Here is a 13,524-nt window from a genome sequence, read left to right on the forward strand (position 1 = left end):
AGCTATTTCTAAAAGGCATATAGATTAGAAACTTATTTTTTCTTTTTCTAGTTCAATTACCAACCTCACTGGGTCAAGTCCTATAACTCTGACATGTTTTTGAGCAAATTATGCCCCCTTTTAGACTTAGAAAATTCTGGTTAAAGTTTTACATGCAAGTTATTATCTCCAAAACTAATGCAGATATTGATTTGAAACTTAACATGTGTCTTCGGGGTTATAAAGCTAGTTGATAGCAGCAAGTCCCATAACTCTGACTTTCATTTTGGCCAAATTATGTCCCCTTTTGGACTTAGCAAATTCTGGTTAAAGTTTTGCGTGCAAGTACATACAGCTATTACTAAAAGGCATATAGATTTGAAACTTATTTTTTTCTTTTTCTAGATCAATTGCTAACCTCACTGGATCAAGTCCCATAACTCTGGCATGTGTTTTGGGCAAATTATGCCCCCTTTTGGACTTTAAAAATTCTGGTTAAAGTTTTACATGCAAGTTTCTATCTCCAAAACTAATGCAGATATTGAATTGGAACTTCACATGTGCCTTCGGGGTTTTAAAACTAGTTGATAGCAGCAAGTCCCATAACTGATATGCATTTTGGTCAAATTATTCCCCCTTTTGAACTTAGAAAATTCTGGTTAAAGTTTTGCGTGCAAGTACATACAGCTATTTCTAAAAGGCATATAGATTTTAAACTTATTGTTTCTTTTTCTAGATCAATTACCAACCTCACTGGGTCAAGTCCTATAACTCTGACATGTTTTTGAGCAAATTATGCCCCCTTTTAGACTTAGAAAATTCTGGTTAAAGTTTTACATGCAAGTTATTATCTCCAAAACTAATGCAGATATTGATTTGAAAACTTAACATGTGTCTTCGGGGTTATAAAGCTAGTTGATAGCAGCAAGTCCCATAACTCTGACTTTCATTTTGGCCAAATTATGTCCCTTTGGACTTAGCAAATTCTGGTTAAAGTTTTGCGTGCAAGTACATACAGCTATTACTAAAAGGCATATAGATTTGAAACTTATTTTTTTCTTTTTCTAGATCAATTGCTAACCTCACTGGATCAAGTCCCATAACTCTGGCATGTGTTTTGGGCAAATTATGCCCCCTTTTGGACTTTAAAAATTCTGGTTAAAGTTTTACATGCAAGTTTCTATCTCCAAAACTAATGCAGATATTGAATTGGAACTTCACATGTGCCTTCGGGGTTTTAAAACTAGTTGATAGCAGCAAGTCCCATAACTGATATGCATTTTGGTCAAATTATTCCCCCTTTTGAACTTAGAAAATTCTGGTTAAAGTTTTGCGTGCAAGTACATACAGCTATTTCTAAAAGGCATATAGATTAGAAACTTATTGTTTCTTTTTCTAGATCAATTACCAACCTCACTGGGTCAAGTCCTATAACTCTGACATGTTTTTGAGCAAATTATGCCCCCTTTTAGACTTAGAAAATTCTGCAGATATTGAATTGGAACTTCACATGTGCCTTCGGGGTTATAAAACTAGTTGATAGCAGCAAGTCCCATAACTGATATGCATTTTGGTCAAATTATTCCCCCTTTTGAACTTAAAACTCTTTTGATATTTAACCTTTTTGGGTAATATTTTCCTGCTTCTGGGACAATATTTCGAATAGTCGAGCTTGGCTGTCTTACGGACAGCTCTTGTTTGTTATAGGACTTGTACTTACCATTTGATACTGTTGTACATTTATCTTCATTATACACACGCTCTGCATTTTTGTTTCTTTTGCCGTAGAAACAGGGTATTGTTTTGAAATTTGGTTTCATTTGTCGTACTATTTACATAATGATATCAATACATCATGGTCATTAACGTCACTTATAAGGGTTTTAGTTTGATAATTAGGTACTGAATTCGCGTGATGGAAAATGTTAGTAAAAATATTATTTTCAAGCGGAAATCAGAGATGATATGTTTCCTTTGCGAACGAATTGTTACACAACAGAACAAAATACACCCACTGGTTTTATTTTGAAATCATTTGAATATTTTTTTTATGAATCTCTAAATTGTACCAAGATGCAGAGGTTTGAATAATAGAAGTCGTATAAACATCTAAATCAGAAAATATCGAAACAAAAATACAGTGATCTGCTATTTTCTCTCAAGAACATTCCGTATAATTATTTTCCTGCATTCCAGAATGTTATCGTATTTTTCAAAGAATGTTTTACCGTTCATAGTCCGTATGGGCTTTTCCTTTTTTTATGTTTTATTACACAGAAATGGCATTTAACGTTTCGTGCATGCGAATTTTTAAATACTTATCACTTAGCCTCCATATTGTAACGTTGCTATAGGGCTGAACGGAAAACTGTGGCAACACCTTCTTTATCTAATATGTGTTACGATAGTTTTCCATTCAACCCTCGAAATACACTGAACATTTACATATTCATTCCAGAAGTTATTCATAAAGAAACAAAAATTTCATGATTAGCAACACTTTCGTATTCTTGAAAAATGAAATTCATGAGTCAATGTGAATATTTTATTTCTGTCCAGAAAGCGCACGCATTTCCAACAATACATCAGAAAAAAAAGACTTTTTATTTCTCTTGTTCAGATGAACTGGAATGGTATCGTTTTCAGTGTCTAACATAGCTATTTTCAGAAATGTCATCTCGTAAAACATGAAAAAGCCACAATATATTGTATCATTGAAATATCGTATTTAAAGATAATAATTATATATTTAAATCACAGACCCCTGTTGTTGATGATGTTGGCACAAATGGCATCATAGTCTATTCCAGAAATAGAGACTCTAAATTCAGAATTGTGAATAAAACGAATATGTTAATAAACCTTTAGCCTGCAGCCGGTCAGTGATTCTGCCTTTGCGACCAGTGCAGACCATGACCAGCCTGTACGGACATGCAGGCTGATCATGGTCTGCACTGTTCACTGTTCAGTCATTAGATTTTCAGTGAACGCCCCTTCGAAAAATAAATGGTATTGTACAAATTGAATGATGGACCAGTCCATTTTAGAAATTAAGCAGTCTAAAGGTTAAGATAAACGTACCCTAAACAAAAGGCTTGTGGAAATTGAGGTCATAGAGCCTTTGATCCAATATTGCTAGCGAGTACTCTTTAGAAATTTAAAGGGACCAAGGGTTAAATAATATTCTAAACTGCTTTCAATGGTAAAGAACTGATGTATTATAGCATAATTATGATAGACAATAAGATGGGACAGTTGTGAAATGAGCCGCACCATGAGAAAACCAACATAGTGCGTTTGCGACCAGCATGGATCCAGACCAACCTGCGCATCCGCAGGCTGGTCAGCTTTCAAAGCCAATTTTAATTAGAGAAACAGTTAGCGAACAGCATGGATCCTGACCAGCCTGCGCTTCCGCGCAGGCTGGTCTGGATCCATGATGGTCGCAAACGCACTATGTTGGTTTTCTCATGGTGCGGCTCATATGTGTTCTTAATCAAAATTAGATTTATTGCTATGCACCATGCAGAATGGTAAATTTATTTTAATATCTGTTCTTTTTGAAATAGTGGCACAAAGCAGTTCCGTATTTTCATCTTTTTTTTTGTGAAGCAACACAGTTTATGATTAAAGAAGTTTAGTTAAGATGTCTGTATTTTCCTAAAGATATACAGAAACATATACCAGTATACAATAAAACTATGGTAGATATGAACAGATGCTTTGACGATGTTTTGATATAACAGACATTAGCAAAAAATCTGAATCGATAAGATAGTTTATAAATGCGAACATGACAAAAAAGGTGAATAGATATATTGTATAATTTTGTATATTAACAATATACGGGTGAATGTTATATACATAATATAAATAAGTTCCTCATTAAGCAGAATTAAACTATATTTTGCACTTGCCCTATTATGTATTTAACACATGCGAGCATATGCTCTGCACAAAATATATCAAAACTAAAACAATATGCTAATTTGCATGAACAATTTGCTAACCAAAATAAAACGAAAGCATTCTTTTTGAGAGTGTCGAGAGAGGCATATACTGTCATTTTATAGGATTATTATGTGAGTTTATTACTAGATAAGCAATGTTCAGTATTATGCGACTTGTGTACGTAGTATCTTTTTTCTACTAATGCCTTGTATTGAGAATGGTGTTGAATCAAGTGTTTAGGGGATTTAAGTCAATAATCTGTGCCATTCTTCGAGAAGATGGGATAGGTTCTGAAATTCTAAGTATCGATTTTGCATGACGTAACTCGTTCAAACACTTTAGCGTAATGGCGATGTTTTTTTTTTTCTTCTTCAAGAATTGTTTCCACTTTTTATTTAAAATCATTCATTACATGACGGAATTATACATCTACATGCATTGTTATTGAGGAAATAAACTTGTTATTTTATTGCAGTTATGTCTTATTATCATTATTTTCAGAGAACAGCATGTAATTGTATTCATTATAGGTCCATGAAACTTCATATGTTTGCATTCTCAAATTATTCTAGAATTGTTTCATTTCTGATCGAGTTAATTCCAGAAAAAAATAAAGATTTCCTATCTTTGGTAATTAAAGTTTTGGACCCGTAACAACAGTCGGCATTTTACGTTCGATTACATAATATCCGTATGCGACTTCGGCATTCTTCGGCATTCCTCGGTTGTTACAACGTTCAGCAATTTTCTGGCCCGAAGGATGCCGAAATAGTATGCGAGTATGCGTAATTCATTGTACGGAAAGTACCGATTATCATTACGGGAGCTTAACAAAGTAAACGGCAGTTCGATGTATGTGCATACGTGAATGCAGTCTTCTGATATTGTCCGGACTCTTAACTTTGACTTGAATGGTAGTATCTGATTTTACTGGCCTCATTGAGACCGTGCCCCTATCTCAACTGTCAAGGACACACTTCGGGGAATGGGATCGAAGATAATGTCAGTGCTTCACGATCAAAACTGACATACATTGAACGTTTTATTTATTTTGACAGAAATAATTGCTGAAATAAGTCGACATATTGTGCACACACCATGTAACAAAGGTTGAGGCCACATTTAGAGGTGAAAGGTAATTCAGAACTCGTCTGGGCATTGACTTGCACTAAACACTCTTTTTTGTTTGATATGAATGTTGCCTTAAAATGACGCACGCAAAATTCAGACCCCTACAGTACCCCAAGGACATACTTCGAGGTAATCATAAATAACTATTCTTGTCCTGGCTGCAATTTTAACTTGAACGGAACACGCAACCGGCAGAAATGTTGACGCAAATCAGGTGGTATATGGCAAATAATACCTGCTTTTTTTTATCAGTTCCGGGTTTGTATTTCATTTGTTGTTGTATTGAGAGACGCTATGATGTAGAGAATTTCTCGTGATTTGTCATTTTGATAAAGGCCTTAAGGCCGAAACGTTAATAAAACAGAGCGAAAACTATAAACTATAGTCCATAAAAATTTAGTTACAATTTGTAATCTTTAACTTATGACCAATTTATTGTTCAACATAATATGCAGATATGCTATTTTTAAAGGCTGGCATGAACACAATAACTGGTGATCTTTATTCTATATAACATTGAGAAACTTCCAATGGCTACAGCACACACTGTAGACCATTTCAAAAGTATATAACTTAAATTTTCTTAAAACGTGTTGTCAGTGCCGAGTAAAAACCAAAATGAGTGGGGTCATGTTTGATCCAAAAAAAATGTTTTCAGTTAAATAAACACACTCGGCTCAAAAATGAGATGCCAAATTGTAGTGGTTGTGTATGACCTTAGTTTCCATTCTGTAATGCCATTATTTCATCATGAAAATATTACCTAAATTCAAGCATACATCTGTCATGTGATTTTAGCAAAATATGCAATGGAAGTAAGCCCTTCAGAGCAAAACAGCTGCGGACTATTTGAATCCGCTATTATGTGGTAATCTTTTTTCGCGCCATTTACCTATTTAGTGTCTGTACACATGAACGTGATCCGACATCATTAGAATGTTAAGACATTTTAGATACTGTTGGTTGCAACTTGTACATAAATCGTGAAACTGTGATAATGTTTTACTCAAATTAAACTGCACTTATGACACGACGTAATACGACTGATCATGTAGGAGATAGGTTAAGCCTGGATCTTCAGAAATGTTTCGAACGAAGGTTAAGTGATCTTATCATTTGTGAAAGTATGCTGCCGTAAAAAGAGTAAATTTAAAAGTGGATTTTTTTCAAGTGCATTAAAGTGTAAGCAAACAATAAGCCACGCAATCATGCTTTTGAAACATTCATCCAAGTATGTTTTGTTCGTGATGGTTACCGGAACAGATGTGTGGATGTGTCACATAGCTGCTATAACTCTTCTTATGCTTTACAAACTGCCTTTGCTCCGTTATGGTAAAATTATAAATGTCGATATGAATTTATTGCCCTAAACCAGGATGAAAGTGGCAGAAGTAACACCAAGTCGGACATGTCCATGCGGTTTCCACAGAGGTATTGGTGTGGTGACGTTATATAGACATGAAACGGGTTGAACTCCGTGTTCGAGCTTCAAATCAAAGCACTTTGGCTACTTTTGCTACTGTGTCTTCACTTGACTTGTATTAAAGTAAGACTATGCAAACTGGGTTTTGCATATATATGCGAGCGTTTTGGTACACATGTTGATAAGACAACATTTTTAATAAGCGATACCTTTGCAAGTCTTGCTATGAAGTCCACTAGATCTACCAGTCGCATTCTTATCATGCCGTGGATTCCCGGTCAAAATTACCACTTTAGATTTTCGCAGTAGAGAACTGTGGCAAGTCTATATCTGCATGTAGTTTTCGTGTGGCTATCGGTGTGTAACATTAACGTATTCGCATTGACCGTTAATTATAGGCTATAGCTTTTATTTTTATCCATCGGTATTTAACAAGTTAGAAGAGTTAAAGACCCACCAATACCTAGTGGTCTACCTTTTCCTTCCACATGAACTTTGTGCAAATAATTCTAGTAATACTGGTATCATACAACTATTCTACAAGATGACAGGTGGACAAGCTCAGTCTGGTTTTCATAACTTCATCTGCAAACTTACTCAGTCATTCTCTTCTCAGTATAGTTTTATAAAAAATAGAATAATAACTATCTTACACTGTATATAGAAACAAAGTGTGATCTAAACTCACCTAAATACATGAAGTACCGCGCATACTACTACATTAATTGAATAATATATTTAGTAATACATTGTCTTAGCCTTATATCTGTTACTGTCAAACTGTAATTAGACACTTGTTATTTCTCATTTCTCCATACAAAAATGTATAATTACAATTATGGAACAATCTGACTGAAGTACTTGATCTTCTAAACGAAGATCCGAGAATGACCCATTCTTAATCGTCTTCTGTACATTTTGATTTCCAGAATTGCTATTTTTATTTTACGCAATTCTATTTTTGTTTATTTTAACCAATGAGACGATTTGTTTGAATGTCAAAGATTAAGAAAAATGTGTAGGCTGTCAGGGACTCGAATCCGAGACCAGTCGCTTACAGAGCAAGTGCTCTACCGACAGAGCTAACCGGCTGACACTTTACGTCATAAAAAAATGTAACTATCAAAAACCCAGTCTAAATATAAATTTTTTATTCTTACAAAATGTTGTAAGTAAGCCTTCTGTCTGGCTAACGGAATGGTCGTCAGAACGAGGCTATCAATAGCACGTTTTCAGATCCTAAGTATAGCGTAATAGGAGATGTACTTTAGTCAGACAGCATTATGGAAATACAAATGGTTACAGTTAGTTAGTGGTGTGTCTTTAAGGTAACTTGACAATAGCCACTACTGACCTTGACATTTTAAAGGGATAAGTACAAATATATATAACTCTCAAAGTTAGAATTGAAGCTCAAACAAGAGATGGCACTATTAGTGACAAACGCCCCCGAGGTTTGTCCAAGAATGCTACAGTTTGATGCGCAAAATATGCCAGAATAGTTAAGGTATGACTAATTTTTCGACAAGAGAAAAAATTTCTCCGAAGGTAACCTTGACCTTAGAGCTAGGGCCTGGGTCTTGAACATGACACACTAACTCATCATAGGGAAAATTGTGACAAATAATGTTTGATGATGGCAGAGTTATTGACTGGACAAGAAACATAAATGTTAGCTTTTTAATCTAAGTTTGACTTTGACTTTGAAACTAGAGATTTTGGACTTGCGTCTGACACGTCAACGTTTATGCCATGTAATTTTAAAATGTCTTCATCGACGGAATAGGTATGGAACTGACAAGAAACATACCATGTAAACCGTTAACCTCTAAATGTGACATCGATCGTGGAGCTAGTGGTCTGGTTGTTATGCACGAGACGTTTTCTCGTTATCGGGGAATATTTCTGCTAAATAATTCCGAAATTTCTTGATTAACGAACCGGATATGAAACAGACCCTTTTAACCTTTCACTTGACTTCTAAGTGTAAACTTGGTCTTGGAACTAGGGGTCTGGGTCTTGCGCGTAATCATTTTGTGGGGTCGAATCTACGTGAGTTTGTTTCATGTTTTGTCTTTGTGTGTGTGTGTGTGTGTGTGTGTGTGTGTGTGTGTGTGTGTGTGTGTGTGTGTGTTTTCTTTTTCATTCCCATATTTTTGTTTCATTCTTCGATGGTTTGTATTTGTATGTATGCCTTTATATAAAACAACAGTATGTTTATTATTTGCATGGCTTAAATGCATGCATTTAGTCAATATCATCTTTGATATAATGGTAAACTTTTCTGACCTGCCATATCGGCTTATGATAGTGTTGTCACATAGTTCATGAAGGAATCTAAATGTTTACGAGAAAAAAAATAATGTCGATGGTGAGTTTCGAACCCACACGGTTAAATGTTTGTTTAACATGGAATGTATGCTTTACCACTGAGCTAATTTGCAATTGGTACAAAATCTTAGAATATTTAGATTGTAACATGATTAATGACAGAGTTACGAATCGGATCTTAACCTTTCACTTGACTTCTAAGTGTAAACTTGATCTTGGAGCTAGGGGTCTGGGTCTTGCGCGTAACACATTGCCTCCTTATGGTAAACATTTATGCCAAGTTGTTTCAAAACCCCCTCATAGATAACAGAGTTATATATCGGACACGTTAAGATCTATTTGATATGACTTCTAAATATGACACTAACTTTGGAGCAAGGGATCTAGGTCTTGCGCGTGACACATTGTCTGATTATAGTTACCATTTATGCCAAGATATTTCAAAATCCCTCCATGGTTAGCAGAAATATGGACCGGACACAAAAATAACACTGTTAACACCTTGACCTTGGAGCTAGGGTTCTCATTTTGATAAACATTTATGCTAAGTACTTTTAAAACCTCTTGATGAATGGCAAAGTTACGATCCGGACACAAAAGAGACTGTTTGACTTTTAAGTGTGACCTTGACCTTGTAGAAAGGGGTCTGGGTGTTACACATGAAACGTCGTCTCATTAAGGTTAATATATTTATGCCAAACTATCCTCATGGATGACAGAATTACAGCACGGACAAGAATTTACAAAGTTACGGTCGGCATTAAATCAAAGAACATACTGTAGTGTAAATAAAAAGTTATTTGCTGAAACATATTTAAATGATGTAAGGATGTTATCATTAAATAAAATCCTAAAATTATCCAATACAGTACATGCGTGAAAAAGATGCGCAGAAATTACTACCGCGAACGTCTTTAATAACAACATAATATATTAGGCCCTAACAAAATCTGAAAAATAGATTCCTCAGAAGCAACGAGGACAAAACAAATAGTAAATATTGCAGACTCGATTTGTTGTTGGTTTAATTTGTACGCTAGTCAGCAGTGTACATGTATTTAGATAATTTACAACCATGCTTTGCACGGAATGAATTTGCAACCATGCTTTGCACGGAGTGTCATGGATCAGAGGGATAGACTGGCTATATTCATCACTAAAACCCGGCAAACTGTATGAAATCTAAAGTGGTAGGATGTTCATGGCATGTATACATATACGCTCTGGGAGTGTGTATATGTGTTTGTGTTTGTATGAGAGACGTCGGTGCTTGCTTTGCTTAATGTGTACAAATAAATAAGAAAATATTGAAACAAGAACTAATTAACCTTCAGCCTGCTGCCGGCATATGATTCTGCCTTTGCGACCAGTGCAGACCAAGATCAGCCTGCACATCCGTGTAGTCTGACCATGGTCTGCACTGTTCGCCATTCAGTCCATATCTTTCTGGTAAGCACCCCTTTTAACAGTTAATGGTACAGTCCAAATTGAAAGATGGACAAGTTCATTATAGAAATTTAGCAGGGTGAGGGTTAACGTTCATTTTTTTAAAGAAAATTTCATATTTTCCTTCAGTCCAAAGGCTGTCGTAATTTACAATGGACACGTTGGGCGTTACTTATTGTCTTCTGTTTTCGTTTATTACTTGTTGTTATAAATTTCTAATCTTATTTCGCTTCTTTCTCTAATTATATTCAACATTGTTCACTCATGATCTGAATCATCTATAATAGAACTAGACTTTGATAAAAGACCGCACTGTGCTTCGTCTTCGTATTTCTGAAAATAACACTAGATTGTGAATATTGTTTCTGTAGAAAGCGTGGGCACTGTTTGGAGAACAAAACAAAATATATCCTTTATTTAGAGGCATTTGGTATCATTTTCAACATCTGGAATAGCTATAATTAGAAAAATCAGTTAAACATTGTTTACAAGATGTAAATCGCAATCACGTTTAGAAACGTATTCCGTTATTGATTATTGTTACAAAAATAGCATTTTAGTCCCGAAATGCGAATTATCATGAAAACGAAATTATACAAATTAAGGTTGCGTAGTCTTCGAGATAATCTATGTGAATTAGGTTAAAGAACATTTAATCTGGTATGACTTGATTACCAATATCCATGCGTTTTTATTTTATTTACAATATAATTGTAAGAAATTCTTAGAAATTACAAGGGACCAAGTTGTACGTTCATCTCTGAGATGTCTACAATAATAAAGGTGGTTAGAAACAGTGGAAGCATAGCAGGATATGTTATTTTGTCGAGTAGCGATTCCAATGCATGGACGAAGCCTAAGACAAATAGGACATTTTGTAGCATATTAATGTTTGTTCTGTTTTTGTTGATTTTAACGCCGCACCAACACAATCATAGGTCAAATGGCAACTTTCCAGCTTTGATAGTAGAGGAAGACCCCAGGTGCCGCTCCGTGCAGAACCTTCGACCTCCCGTAAGCCAGCTGGATAGCTTCTTTACATGAAGAACGATTTAACGCCCCGAGTGAAGCTCGAACCCACATCGATGAGAGACAAATGATTCCAAGCCGGCGACCTTAACCACTCGGCAACGGAGGCCCCTAGCATATTTATGGTCAAAATTACATTTATTGATTTTCCCAATTCTTAACTTTTTCAGCCTTAAATTTCCATTGTATGTTTTACATATAAAATAAAAGCTTTTGCGTTGTTTATTGTCCGATCTACATCGGTTACATGAATTGAATCTAGAGGGCGTTAGTCCAAATGTTTAAATATCCAAGCATCTGAACGACGGAAACGATAAACAACAACTTGAAGAAAGCCTTGTTTATTTTCATTCCTAATATTCTCATTAAACATGGTGATAAAAAAGTATACTGAACTACATAGGCCTACGTCCGGCACCGCATAATTGACATAATGTTCTCTTACCGGTCCGTGCGTCAGCCGTTGTTTATCACAGAATATATAACGTTTTACTTGATTCTTTCATGTTTAATATAAAACTTTCTACGTAAATTCAATATTTAATACATGTATATCAGCAACAGATGCAATATTGTTTAAGTGTTGACATATCAAGTGTCGATTTATCTAAAGGAGAATATGTAAATATGATGTAGCCTTCATGTATATTTATTTCAGTATACTCGCGCGATTACTATATACATTTGTACATGTTGAAATTAACAGAATAACGTTATTTGAACATAAGATTACAACATACGTTTGCAAATACACTTTCTTATTTATTAAACGCACGTTCTTCTAATGACATCAACCAATTATGTTAAAATGTTCAAAATGCATTTTTGCATGGACAGTTCCGTTTTATCACCATTTCTACAGAAACAAAATCTGAAAGTCGTATTCAGTGTTTTTAAACAATGATATTTGCTTGAGTATTGTGAGTGGGAATGCACCTGGGTAGAGGACATTTCCTATGCCAGCTTGATGAATTCCTTTTTACTTTCCAAATCATCTGAAAAAGCGGTTGAAAGATGTTTTGACTGCGCAATTCTTTTTAACAAAAGTTCTCGGCGCGGTCACCTAGTTTCCAGTGCATCACGATCATATAACATATCCTTCTATTTTTTTCTGTTCTGACGTTGATGATGTAATGTTTAAACCCGGATCTTCAAAAAAAAAGTGTTTCAAAAGAAAATTATTAGATCTCATTTCTTTTGAAACCGTGGGAAGAGTCCGTTCGTTTGTAACTGGTTAAATGTATGCGTAACTGGTGGTACGGCTATGGAAAACAACCGTTGTAACTTTCCTGAGACCAGAGTACCTCAGACGATGACAAAAACGTGTTCTTGAATTACTGCTGCTCCCATATGTCAAAATTCTCTAAAACGTTTCAAAATCAAAAGGTAGCCAGCTATGCAACAGGATTAACAGTTCAAAAATCACCAATCGGATGTTTTATTTAAATGTTATTTCTGATGAAAACTGTTGTTTTAGAAATTTATTACATACATTTATTACGTATCATTAACTTCCTTAGTATAACGATATGCAAGTTTATCATATAATATTTACATACTCATTCAATAACTAAGTAAAATAATACGAGAAGATAAGCCGATCGATCCTTTGTATTTTTACATATGGTATTTTTACATAATGGCACTTCAGTGATCTCTGCTAAAAGCGTAGGCATTTCCCGAGACTTTATACAATTTCTCTTAATGGATAAGATACATTAAATGCACTGAAATATGGTATCCTGTTTCAGTCGTTGACTTGACTACAATTCGAAAAGTCACCTTTAAAACAAAACATATCCTTTTTAAATTATTATTTTTCTGTATTGGAATTTCATGTCCATACTGTACCATGTTTAAAAAAACACGTTTTGAAATGCAGAACGCATTGTGGTTGCATAAATAGCATTTTATACACTAATAAGGGGACATTATGGAGTTGAAAAATCAAATTGATTTCATGTTTGTTTTATTATTGTCCTCTAGCAGTCACACTGGTCTTTGGTCTAGGGCCAAGACGTCCAACCTCGAGCAAATAACAAGGCCAACATAAATTATTTGAGTATAGTACCATTTTGCATCGGTCTTTGGTTAGACAGTTGTGCCGTTCTAGAAAATTATCTTTAAAATTCAGGTTGAAGAACCTTTCTTCCATCTGTTTAACCAGCTTTCGTTACAGATTAAAAGGTTCAGGGACTTGATTACGTGTATCGTGTTGTAAGCGCCTTTAGGGT

Source organism: Mercenaria mercenaria, chromosome 9 (assembly GCF_021730395.1).
Source record: "Mercenaria mercenaria strain notata chromosome 9, MADL_Memer_1, whole genome shotgun sequence".
NCBI classification, from domain to species: domain Eukaryota; kingdom Metazoa; phylum Mollusca; class Bivalvia; order Venerida; family Veneridae; genus Mercenaria; species Mercenaria mercenaria.